The 12,537-nt window shown below is 40.7% G+C and overlaps 1 long non-coding RNA gene across 1 annotated transcript in view; it reads right to left on the bottom strand.

Annotated features, from left to right (window-relative positions):
- The window catches only part of LOC112658829 (uncharacterized), a 67,966-nt gene extending 55,729 nt beyond the window's left edge, over positions 1-12,237 (bottom strand). Inside the window, exon 1 of the long non-coding RNA XR_003135992.3 lies at positions 11,932-12,237. This is a non-coding gene — a long non-coding RNA (uncharacterized LOC112658829). The remainder of the gene's footprint in view (positions 1-11,931) is intronic.
- Between the last annotated feature and the right edge of the window lie 300 nt (positions 12,238-12,537).

Below are 12,537 nucleotides of genomic sequence, written 5' to 3'. Positions count from 1 at the left end.
GTAACCACCTGTGATTCTCTCTCAAAGAAGCAAGCTTGGCTAGCTAGAAGAAGGCTAGAAGTTCAAGGTTGTCAATGTCTCCAGGAGCAGCTCTCAGCCAATGAGATCGGAGCTGGTACCTACATGCCCTATCTTCCCTCCCTTCTGGTGGGGTGACTCTGACACAGGTTCTATATAGGTTCCCAGAAGCTTCCAGTGGGATTAAGCTCAGTTTTCTGCAGTGAGAACTGTCTTATGAACAAACCTTGCCTAGACTCTCTGCCCTACACTGTCTTACTTCCCTACTCCTTTCCTGGTGCCCCTGAGAATCACTTCTTAAATCAACTGCTTAAAATCGATTCCTTATCTTAAGATATGCTTCTGGCAGGGAGTCTGATTCTAGTAGATTCGTGGCAAAAATGGCTGCAGTTTTTCCTTCACTGTATCTCCTTCGCAACATGACTTTGCAGCTTCTCTCATCAAGAGATAAACACTATTTCCCTACTCTTTGAATCTGGGCTGATCTGAGTTGTTTTACTTTGTGGAATGCATCATAAATAACTAGTGTTCTTGTGCTGAGCTTAGTCCTAAATGATTGTTACATACTTTAGCTTGTATTGGCTTAGTGTAATATAGGGCCTATAAGACAAGGTTATGTTTATCTTATTTAAATACTTAGTCATATTCCCACTGCTTAGAACTAGGCTGAACACAAGTGCAGAGGGGCCACACTGTATGCTTGAGTGAAGAATTGAATATATACACACACACTGTAGGCTCAACCACTTCTAACTGGGAAATTTCACTTTTCAAGTTGGAATCCTGGAGAAAGCACTTTGAGTAGATTGGTGGCAACAGAAGCCTGTTGGAAGTGAAAGAAAGGAAATGACTGGAAGGATTTTGCCAACTAATACAGCAGATCACCCCCTTAACCCCATTCAGTTCTACCTCCACCTCAAATTTCACTTGTTTCCTATTCCAATTCCTAACTCTCCCCACCATGTCCTCAACAAACAGTTCAAGTTCTGTCACAAGTGAAATGAATTCGGTAACCTGATTGATTGATCTATTGATTGTCTCTGGTTCTTTTTCTAGTTACTATGTTTATTAGCTCTCCTTAACAGCAACTCCCTGCCTGCCTCTCAGGGGGAGTGGTACAAAAGGGAGAACCAATCTTTCCTGCAGCTAGCGTGCCTGTGAACTCTCTGTGGGCGTGTGACATTACAAAAATAGAAGTGGCGGAGCAGTACTCTCAGTTACTTGGGATTGCAACAGAGGGAGACGTGAAATTTGCTTTTGCAGCTGTTCTTTACAAAATGGCTCCCATTGAATAATGAGTGTCTTGCTTTTTGATTAAAATTTTTTTCACCCCGTATTCGCTTCCAAATAACAAGGTCAAGTTTGTTCGCTTTGGTGACCTTGGCTGCAGGGTTGGCCAGTACTTACTGGCACGTCAGCAAATGCCCATCCTCCTTCTGTTGACTGCTTTGTCATTTATAGGGACTGTACCTGAGTACAGTGTTGGAATGATTGACATTTAGTTCTGAACACTATTTTGATTTTTTAGTCCGATATTTTCCAGTTTAACTCCTGTTGGAAGTGACTCACTTGTGGTTCGGTGGAATTTAGCTTCTGGCTCTGGTGTAGTAATCAGTATTTGCTATTGGTTCAGAATTCAGCAAAGTGTTGCTTTTTAATTTGAGTAGGGTTCATAGTTCAAATCTGAACATCAGAATTGAAATTGGTTTGCTTAATTATGTGATCGCCAAATGCTAGTAACCATGTACAAGAAGCTTGGTGTAATGCTTTTAATTCTTGATTGTGTAGACGTGGATTATAAATGTCATATAACGCTCCCTTACCAGATTTTGGGCAGTAAACTATATGAGAAAAAAGTTCACAGTATTTGAGTTACTGAATATACGCAAAGTCTTCCTGTCCAGTATACAGATTTGGGGACATTTATGACAGTTCACAAGTAGCTTAACATTGTTTGATCTAACTGAAGCATAAAGGAGGTATCTTGGTATAAGTGGGGAATGCAACTTTGAATTCCAGTCTCAGTCCCCGCACTAACTAGCTCTTGGACAAGTGCTCTTGCACAAGTGATCTTTCATTCTGAGCAAGTTTCAGTCTGCTCATTATTACATGGAGCATAATCCAACTTTAGGCCCCTTATATTTTTCAGGGTTGCTGTGAACTAGGGCAGGAACTGTGTCCTATTCAATTTGTAGCCATATTGCTACAAACACTACGTAGTTGTGTGTTTAACACTCAAATACATTGAGTGTTAAATGAACATGAAAATACTTTTAAAAATGTAAAGCGAAACACATCTAAATGGAATTATATAAACTGTTTTATTATCTAAGTCCTTCTTTCTCTTCCTCCTCTTCCTCCTTCTCCATACTATGAAACATGGAGATGTTATAGAATGATATAGAATGAAAAGTATTTTCTTTTTTCAGAGAAGCTTAAAGGTTTTTTCCCTGACGTCCAGAACTAGTGAGACTCATGGTTAGTACAACTCACATTGCTGGCTTTCTTAATTGTCTATTCATTCACTCATTCATTAACTCACCATACATTTCCAAGCACCTGTAGGGTATATAGTTGGTTTTATGACTGATATTGAGAGATCAAGATATGGTCCACATCTGTAAACAGGTTCGTTTTGGAGATAGATACAAGAGAGCCACTTAACTGTGGTAATGCACCATAGCCTGGCTATCTAATCACATCAAGAAAAAGTGAAATAGGAATTCCTTCCCCTGACCCATATGTCCTGCAATAGTAGGAAATCAGGAAAAGAGAGTAAAATTTTCTGTTTCCATGGAAACAGACCTGATCAGAAAAGCAAGAGATATGCATAGCAGCTACCTAGAGTAGAATATGGTTGTCCTGCCGAGTACATGTTGCTATGGAAGGCAAGAGGCACCAGCTAAGTGGCTGGACACTGAAGAGAGAAAAGAATAAATGTTCGGAATTATTTTGTCCATAAGACACTGAGATATGATTGAATGCTTTTTTAAAATTTTCTTTATTTATTCATTCAGACAGAGAGAGAGAGGCAGAGACACATGCTGAGGGAGAAGCAGGCTCCATGCAGGGAGCCCCAACGTGGGATTCGATCCTGGGTCTCCAGGATCACACCCCAGGCTGCAGGCAGCGCTAAACTGCTGTGCCACTGGGGCTGCCCTGATTGAATGCTTTTAGAAGCATTATTGGTTTGATGATGGGTAAAGAATTTGGATTTTTTTTTTTTTTTGGAGAATAACTCTATTCACCAAGAGACACAAATTTTCAAATGTTATCAGAGACACTAAAAATCTCATGGAGTTTTGCTACCCTTGCTACCCTTGACATCCATTAAACTAGAGAGATATTCATGGATAGCTGACAAGAGGATGAAAGGGGTGACTTCCTAATGATGAAAATAATGACACCAAAGCAAGAACTGGCAAATACTGGGCACTTTCTAGGTGCCAGAGACTGTGCTAATTGCTGACATGCATTATCTATTTTAACCCTCAGCACAAATGTGTGAGGAATACAAAGCCTATAAAGATGAGGAAGATGAGGCCCAGAAAGTTTAAGAAAGTTGCCTAAGATCATGTAGTTGATGAGAAACAGCTAAAGTTTGAGTTCATGTCTGTTGGACTCCAAAGTCCAGATATTCAAATATTACATTATATACATATCCTGTGAGGTCTCTACACTCCAACCATTCCAACGTGAATCTCTTAAAGTACTATAGTACTTTTTTTTTTTTAATGAGTTTTGGTTATACCATTTGTCTGCATCTCCACAGAATCCAAGCATGCAATAGAGGAATATTGTAATAAAGGATTGTGTGAGGGAGATCACCCATGCCTGGGCTTCCTTCCCTGCATCTTATTGCATACAAGCCATCACCAGGCCAGCATCTACCATGAAGATGAGCAGCAGTTCTACTTTGGAGAATGGAATGTCTGTGGTCATTTTATGTCGACAATCTCTTCAAAGAAAGCAGAAAATTTACATGTTAGAAATGAGTCTGGAATTCCATTCATTCATTTGCTCCAGAAATATTTATTAGGGATTTACTGTTTACTGAAGATTCATAGAGGGGAACAGCTCAGAAAATCAGTGCCACATGTGTGCTTTAATAGAGGCATGCTCTGGCTGCCATCAGCATGCCCAGGAGGAGCATGGGATTCAGTCTTAAATTAGACAAAGGGAGGGGGAAATGCCAGGAAGCACTTGCAAGAGAAGTACTTAAGTCTTAGGCAGGAAGTAGGAGTAAGCCAGCGTGATTCAAGGGGTAGCTGTGGGACATTCCTATGGAAATAGCCAATAGGCAATCAGAGTTTGCCAGTTTCAAAACCTTTCAGCCATTTGATGATGAACAGAACTGAAATAAGACCAATGCACAGGTGTGGAGCTTCAGGCCACATAATCTTCCTAAGGGCTGAGGTGAGACCCTTACATTCTGTAAGATTTTTAATGCTTACAAACTATTTTATACCATGACATCATTTAATCCCTTTCAAGATAGACATTATTATCCTCATTTTTCAAAGATGTTATATGATCTTCCCAAATTCACACAGCTCTGACAGATGGGGCAACAATTTAAATTCTCGCCCCCACCCCCCATTCCAGGGACCTTTCTCTGTACCTCCCTCCAACTGGAGTAGAAGTCTGCCAAGAAGCTCCAGGCTTCTGAAATATGCTCTGAGGACAAAACATGCTACACCAGATATGAATGGCTATGTGTGGCTGTTGGGGAGGAAGTGCTGGGACGGATCAGTGGTGGGTTTGGGTAGGGGGTGGGGGACAGGTTTAAAGACCCTGGAGAGGAGGCCAGCAGTGGCAGGAACAAGAAGGACAGAGATGTGCCCAGCAGGTAAGATATCAGAGGGTCAGTCAAAAGGTGCAAGTGGTAGGGTTGCATAGCTTTAAATCAAATGCTGGAAGACTCCTCTAGATCTTATCAGCTGTCCCTCCCTACTAGCCAGGTTGCCTTCTCCTCTTCTGACCAATCAGAATAAACCCTTCACTATAAACAATCAGACTAGCTTTGACCTTGCTGAGATGATAGGAGTTATCCTTGCCCACACCTCCCCTAACACAGTTCTCCTCACACAGTGTCATGATTACCTGTTACTTGCCTTCACTCCTTAAATACTCCAAGTCCAGTACCTGGCATGTGGCAGCCAAGTAAATATTAAACGAATTACTGAAAGGAACACAGGCCATGTTGAATTGTACCCCTGGCTAAGATAGGAACAGAGAAATTCGGGTTCATATATTGATTCTGCTTAATTTAATAAAAATGTATTAGCAAATTCTTAGTGTAGAAGACTCAGGAGAGTAGATACATGGTCCTTAATTTCTACAGAGCATCCGATATGGGTCCTATCTATACCAATTGAACAGTTGGCAAACAACTGGCCTTAGGGTGTTCTAATTGTCCTTAAGTAATTGGAAAATCAGGAAATACTGTCTTTCATGGAAACAACACACACCAACAGGAGATAACTATCTTCTGTATGTGCAGCCCAACACAAATGTAGTACCACCAACCTGAATACCAGCTAACCCCTAGGATAGACACTCACTGATAATTAAGGAGTGCAATGACAATGGTTTACAGTCTGATCCCTTTAAGAAATGAATATCTTTCAAAAGATCCCTCAGAAAACTAAAAAAATTAAAAAAACCTTTAAGAGCCAAACAATGAAATGTAATTATAAGCTGTATATTTGAGAATTTTAGATAGGAAATATTCTCGATCATCCTCTAAGTCAAAAATCCTCTAAGTCTTTCTGCCAAATGGGGTGTCCAGCTAATAACTGACTAATCCAGAGCATGGTAATGACCAAAATTAAAGCTAATCTCTTACTGGAGTCTTCAGAGACCATGGTTCTAGGAAAAAGAGAACTATTTCACATTCTTATTTAGAAAAAAACTCAGGCAGAAGGGCACAAGCAGTCAAGGGCAAATCTTTAGCAGGACCTCAGTCTGTAGGGAGAGAGTGGTAAGGCTGCCAGAGACTCCTCTCCAAGGAAAATGTTGGTGCTTCTCTGCTTCTTTGTTCTGGGTTCAGCAATATATCCCAGACCTGGTTCTCTGTTTTCTAACAAGATGCTTATTTTCTCCTCTTTGGAGTCACTAGTGTCTTTTTTTTCTGAGGCTGGCTGTGCATTCTATCTGCAGCGAAGTGGGAGCATCCCTGCTGGGGACTCCCTTGCCCTGCCTCTTGGGATGCAAGAAGTAGTACACAGACATCCCAGGGCAGGGTGCTGCCTCTGCCCTCCCCTGGAGCCTGGTGAGCTGCCTCACCCTCAAGTCAGTTCCTGCTAGATATTTTATGATGGTGCTATGAAGGGAATGCTTTATAAAACTCTCAGAGGTGCCAAGGAGCTGTAGAAAAGCTGATAAAGAGACTAAAGGGAGATTTGAATGCTGCCTGTGGGGATTTGGAAATTTGTCATGTGGAAGGGGAGCAGGGCAAGAAGAGAGGATTCCTGGATAGATAGGCAAAGACAGAGCCTTAGTATCATCTAGTGCAACTGCCTCATTGGACCAATGAAACTACTGAGGTGAGGTCATTTCCTTAGGATAAACATGACAGAATAGCTAAATATCTGCTTAAGCAGGCTGCTACTCCACCATGGAGTGGGTACCCCATGGAACAAAGGACTCCTCTTCATTGCCAAAATATGAACAAGGGTTAAATGTCACTCTACAAAGTGTGATAGCCACTTTTATATGTCCACTTGATTGGGTTACTGGGTGCCCAGGTATTTGGTCAAACATTATTCCGGGTATGTCAGTGAGGGTATTTCTGGATGAGATTAACATTTGAATTTGTAGACTAAATAAAACAGATTGCCCTCCACAATGTGTGAGCCTCATCCAAACTGTTGAAGGCCTGAACAGAACAAAAAGACTGCTCTCTCTTGGGTAGGAGATAATTCATCCTGCCTGACTACCTTTAAGTTGCAACATCTCTCTTCTGCCCTAAGACTGGAACTTCTGACATTGGCTCTCCTGGTCTTCAGGCATTTGGATTCAGATTGTAGTTGACCATTAACTCTCCTAGGTCTCCAGTTCCTTGATGGAACTAGCTTGCATTCCTTTATTATTAATGAGAAAGTGATAATCATGAATTTATTCATTAAGTTGACATAGAAATTCATATTTGACCAAAATTAGCTTCTCCCTTGCCTGTGATGATGTTAGTTCATAACCTCCTGAGGAGCTTCCTATGTAAAATCTGAAACCAGGTTCAGTGCAGGGAGGGCAAGAGACGAAAAAAAATAAAAAAATAAAAAAATAAAAAAAAGAGGTTGGTAGGTGGCAGATTTAATAAGCAAGGGAACTTACATATGAGGCTTGTCTTGAGTGGCTGCAGGATGAGTAGATTTCCACACCAGGCTGCCAAATTTTAAAAGTTTGCAAAGAGAACTTAACTGGGTTCAATCATGTATATTATCTAGATGGTCTCAACACTACATCACTATCTCAAGGTTATGCCCTTGGGTAGTTTCTGGGAATGCGAAAGGCAAGCAGATTGCACATTCCTGGGACAGGAGAGAGGGTGAGGAGACTCAATTGCTGGCATCCAGCTCACAGGTCAACTGGTGGTCATGTCTTCTATAAAACACCCCCAACAGATGGCTCATAAACTAGGCTTATGCCTTATCTATGCAAGTCTTACAGACTAGCTTTGATTGGGCCCATTTTGGCTGATGACAAGCTACACTGTTTATCTCTTGTTCACAATACCAAATGCTTATGGATCATTATTGAGAAGCTAGGTGATTGAATAAGTGGTTGAATCAGTACTGAAACAGGGAAATCAGAGGGAAGGCTTGCCTGGAGGGTAAGATGGGAGCTTGAATTTAGTAATTTAAGATTGAAGAGATTGAAGAGATAATGAGATTTCCAATTAAATGCCTAGCAGGGAATTAGAAATATGGGTCTGGCAAGAAGTGTCAAACCTTAGGCACCTTCCTCATAGAGAGATGAAAGTTGAGACCAAATGAAGGAATGAATTATCAGAAGGAGGGGCACCTGTGTGGCTTAAGTATCTGACTCTTGAGTTCAGCTCAGGTCATGATCTCAGGGTCATGAGACCGAGCCCCTTGTTGGGCTCTGTGCTCAGTGGGGAGTCTGCTTGAAGTTCTTCCTCTCCCTCTCTCTATGCACCTCTCCCTGCTCACCCATGTGTTCTCTCTCTCTCCCTCCCTCTCAAATAAATCAATATTAAAAAAAATAAATATCAGAGTGAGTGAGATAGCAGTGAAAGATGGGAAGGGCTTAATCATAGGGAACACACATGTTTATGGAGAGAAATAGTCTTCATCTCAACACATCATTCTTTGAGTGGTTACTCTGTGCCAAATGTCATGTTGAATGTGGGATTCAGGAGTATAAAAGACAATTACAACCTCCACTTTTCATGGAACTTGTGGTCTACACTTACTGAAAAGATCAGGACATGCCAGTAATGGAAGACAGCCAGTCCAAAGGCCACTCATTTTAATCCTAATATTACAGCTTGGTGGTAGCAGAGCTGGAGGCTGACCCTTCCAGGATAAACATTAGTCCTTGCCATTCTGGGAAGGCACTACATCAGACTGTCCTTAGACAATCTACACAGATTTGAGGAAAGACATGGTACGTCCATACAGCACATCATATGGACTTCTAACTCCTCCCTCCTCCCTCTGAGAGCTCTTAATGTCAATGCCCATCATAAAGTACACGCACATCCCAGAAAAGTCCACAAAGCACTAGCTGTAGTCTAGCCAGCAAGGAAAAGAAGAAAATTGTCTGACATTGAGCACATAGTCTGTGCCAGACACACACTCCCTAGATATTTCATGACTATTATATCAATCATTTTCTCATTCATCAATAAAAAGAGTCAGACTCCCTTGTTCTATTTCCCAAACTTCTCTTAATATACTCCCAACTTAACTTATATAATTTTCCTTAATAAACTTACAGCCATCTTACATTGCTCTTAACCCACGTCTCTTTTTCTCCGTGCTCAATCTGGCATTGTTTTGGAGGCACCAAAGATGAAGATTTTGCAATTGGTTTATTGTTCCAATCTGTTGATTTCTTATTGTCTTCATTGTGTAATCCATCACATTAAGTAACCTTCTAAACTTCAACAGCATCCAAAAATATGAATAGCATATGAGTAAGGTCCTTATTCGAAATACTATTAAATTTTAATAGGACTACATCCCTATACGCTCCAATGTAGAGATTTCTGAGGAACAGGCTGAGAAACTAAGCTGTAAATATTGAGGATACATTTTCAAGGAGTGAGGTGGTTAGCAGTGCCAAAGGAAGCAGGGAGTTTGACCTGTAAGGTACCTGAGAAGATCTAAAGAGTAATTGCATGAAAATGGGTGGCTCAGATGGCTCATACTGCAGCCAGTAAAGGCAAGAACAGGTAGAGATGACGTAAAGGTAACTTTGGTACACCAAAGAGTTCCTTTAATGTGAACCCACCCATTAACGTGACTTCCTGCCACATATGTGTACAGGTTTTAGACAGAAGCTAGTTCTTTAAATGTTTTGAATTCTTTGAAGGATTTCTACTACATGCAAAGTACTCCCAATGAATAAAAGTGGTGTTATTTTTCATCACCAATTTTATTCTTGCTATAATGAAACCACTTTAAAAGGGAATGAGGGGGGCCTGAGTGGTGTAGTCGGTTAAGCGGCCAACTCTTGATTTCAGCTCAAGTCATGATCTCAAGGTCTTGAGATCAAGCCCCACATTGGGCTCCTGCTCAGCATGGAGTCTGCTTGCCATTCTTTCTCTCTCTTGCCCTATGCTCCCCCCCCCCATTTCATGCTCTCTCTTTCTCTCTCTCTCAATAAATAAACATATTTTTTTAAAGTAGGGAATGAGATTGAGGGAGCAAGGCAAACTCAATTATCTTCATCTTGGTTTGTTGTTCTAGAATAGGCTCCATTCTTTTATAAAAGAAGAGCAAGCATTTTCAGAATCTAATTTCTTATTTGCTTGCTTACTATTCAGCTTATTCATAGTTTTTCTTTATGGAGGAAAAGCAGTGAAACAACGAACAGGAAATTTCACCACACTGCAGCAACTGCAAAAAATGATTGTTTTAGCAAGAAACTACACACTCACACTAACCACAATCCCAGGCCTTCCCCTTCATTTCCTTTGCAGAATGATTGTCCAGAAACGACAAGACAGCACAGAGAATAAGGTCAGACAGGAATTCTTTCATATTTTTAAACTTTAAACATCACCCCTTAATAACAATAATGAAAGTAAATAGATTGATGATTAAAATAACATTTTTGACCATTGCTATATGATAGCCTTGTTAAAAACTATACATGTTTTTGACTATTTCATTTTCATAACTCCAGGAGGTTCATATGTTTGTCATCTTTATGGGATAATAACGAATGGCACTAGAAAGTGGATGCCAGAGACCCAGTTAATCGTAATGTTATATTGTCTGTACTTAACACACCATACTCTCTAAGCATGGAGAATATATATACCCTCTGCAAGTATCTGGTGAATGAATGAATAATAAATGACTGAGTATCAAGAACAAGGGAGAAGAATACAGCTTAGAAATAAGTTCTATTAAGTACACAAGCAGATTGTATCTGTGAAATAATAAATAAGGAAATCAGGCACAAACCTGGCAGATATATTACTGTGAATCAACTAATAATAGCAATTCAGATAGGAATATTACTCAGTCATCAAAAAATTAAATCTTGCCATTTATTCTGCTAGGCAAAATAAGTCAATAAGAGAAGGACAATTTTCATATGATTTTACTTATGTGTGGAATTTAAAAAACAAAACAGAGGAGCATAGAGGAAGGGAGGGAAAAATAAAACAAGATGAAATCAGAGAGGGAGATAAGCCAAAAGACCTTTTTTTAAAAAATATTTTATTTATTTATTCATGAGAGACAGAGAGAGACAGAAAGAGAGAGAGAGAGAGGGAGCCAGAGACACAGGCAGAGGGAGAAGCAGACTCTATGCAGGGAGCCTGAAGGGGGGGACTCGATCCCGGGTCTCCAGGATCAGGCTCTGGGCTGAAGGCGGCGTTAAACCACTGAGCCACCCAGGTTGCCCCCAAAAGAGACTTTTAACCATAGGAAACAGAGAGTTGCTGGAGGGAAGTTGGGGGGGAGGATGGGGTAACTGGGTGACGGGCATTATTAAGGAGGGCACATGACGTAATGAGCACTGGGTGTTACATGTAACTGATGAATCACTGAACTCTACCTCTGAAACTAATAATACGCTATATGTTAATTAATTGAATGAAAATAGAATAGAATAAAAATACAGCAATACAAATGAAACACATCCTGTAACCAGTGATCTTTTGTCATTAGACCAAATCCAAGTATGTGGTAAGGGCCATAGGGCAAAGAAATAGTTACATTTCATAACCAATGGTCAGCAATAGAAGAGTTGAGACAGTGGTTATTTAGAAACAATCTAGTAGAACTTTTTTGCAAAGTTGGAAATGTTCTATATGTTCTTGTTCAACAAGGTAGCTGCTAGCTGCATGTGACCATTGAGTACTTGGTATGTGGCTAGTGTAACTGAGGAACTGGATTTTAATTTTTTTTAATTAATTTAAAATTAAATGAAAACATTAGGCTAATCACCACTGTACTAGACAGTGTAGAGACTGAGAATACAATGATCTTTTCCCAGAATCATGTTGTCTATTAAAAAAAAAAGACACCTTGGTATATTAATTTAGCAGCAAATCTGAGCTTGAGAGCCATAGGATTTTTCTCATTCTGGCTAAAAGAAGTAGAGCTGTCTACACTAAAATGCCCAATCCTGAATGAAAAGGGGGAAACAATACAATACTTCCAAATTAAACATCATCTGAAACCAGAAAAAGGGAATTAAGACACTGACCTGCTTGCCAGGGTGAGGATCCTGGGGCTCAGTGGGGAATGACCATGTGGAAATCACTGGGCAGTTGGTATCATCTCACTGCAGATGATCCACAGCTAAAAAGAGGTGAACTTGCAAATGCAGCTCTTGGTCAGCCAGTCAGACTTGGTAATGATAAAAGGAGTGGTCACTCCTACCAGCTTTGAAGTGAAGGCTGTCAGAAACACAACTTGTTAGAGAAAAAGAAAGAGACCCTGGAGAAAAAGAGGGGGACTTTATTGTACCAAGTCTCCTCAACAGCCCTTTGCTGTTGTACCTGGGTTGCCCTGTGCACCTGCTCTTCTGGTTCCCTGCCCTTTCTTCACTTCCTTCCTTCTCTGTTGCAGGAATAAAAGTGTTTCTGGCCCAACTTCAAGCTATGTCCTGGGCAGGGACGACTGACTGCAAGCAAGCTCATTTCTTGGGGAGACCTGTAGGAGGGTAGAGATCATTGTGTCCCCTGTGTGTCAGGAAGCATGATCACCAGGTAGTGTGCTGCCATGAGAGACCTTCAGTAAGCTGAAAGCCTGGCATTACTGCAGCAATGACAGACCCAGAAGTGGAGTGGGCAGCCCAGGAACTAATCCA

Source organism: Canis lupus, chromosome 35 (assembly GCF_003254725.2).
Source record: "Canis lupus dingo isolate Sandy chromosome 35, ASM325472v2, whole genome shotgun sequence".
Classification (NCBI taxonomy): domain Eukaryota; kingdom Metazoa; phylum Chordata; class Mammalia; order Carnivora; family Canidae; genus Canis; species Canis lupus.
The sequence above is the reverse complement of the archived record's forward strand: the minus strand, read 5'-3'. Positions and strand labels throughout refer to the sequence as shown.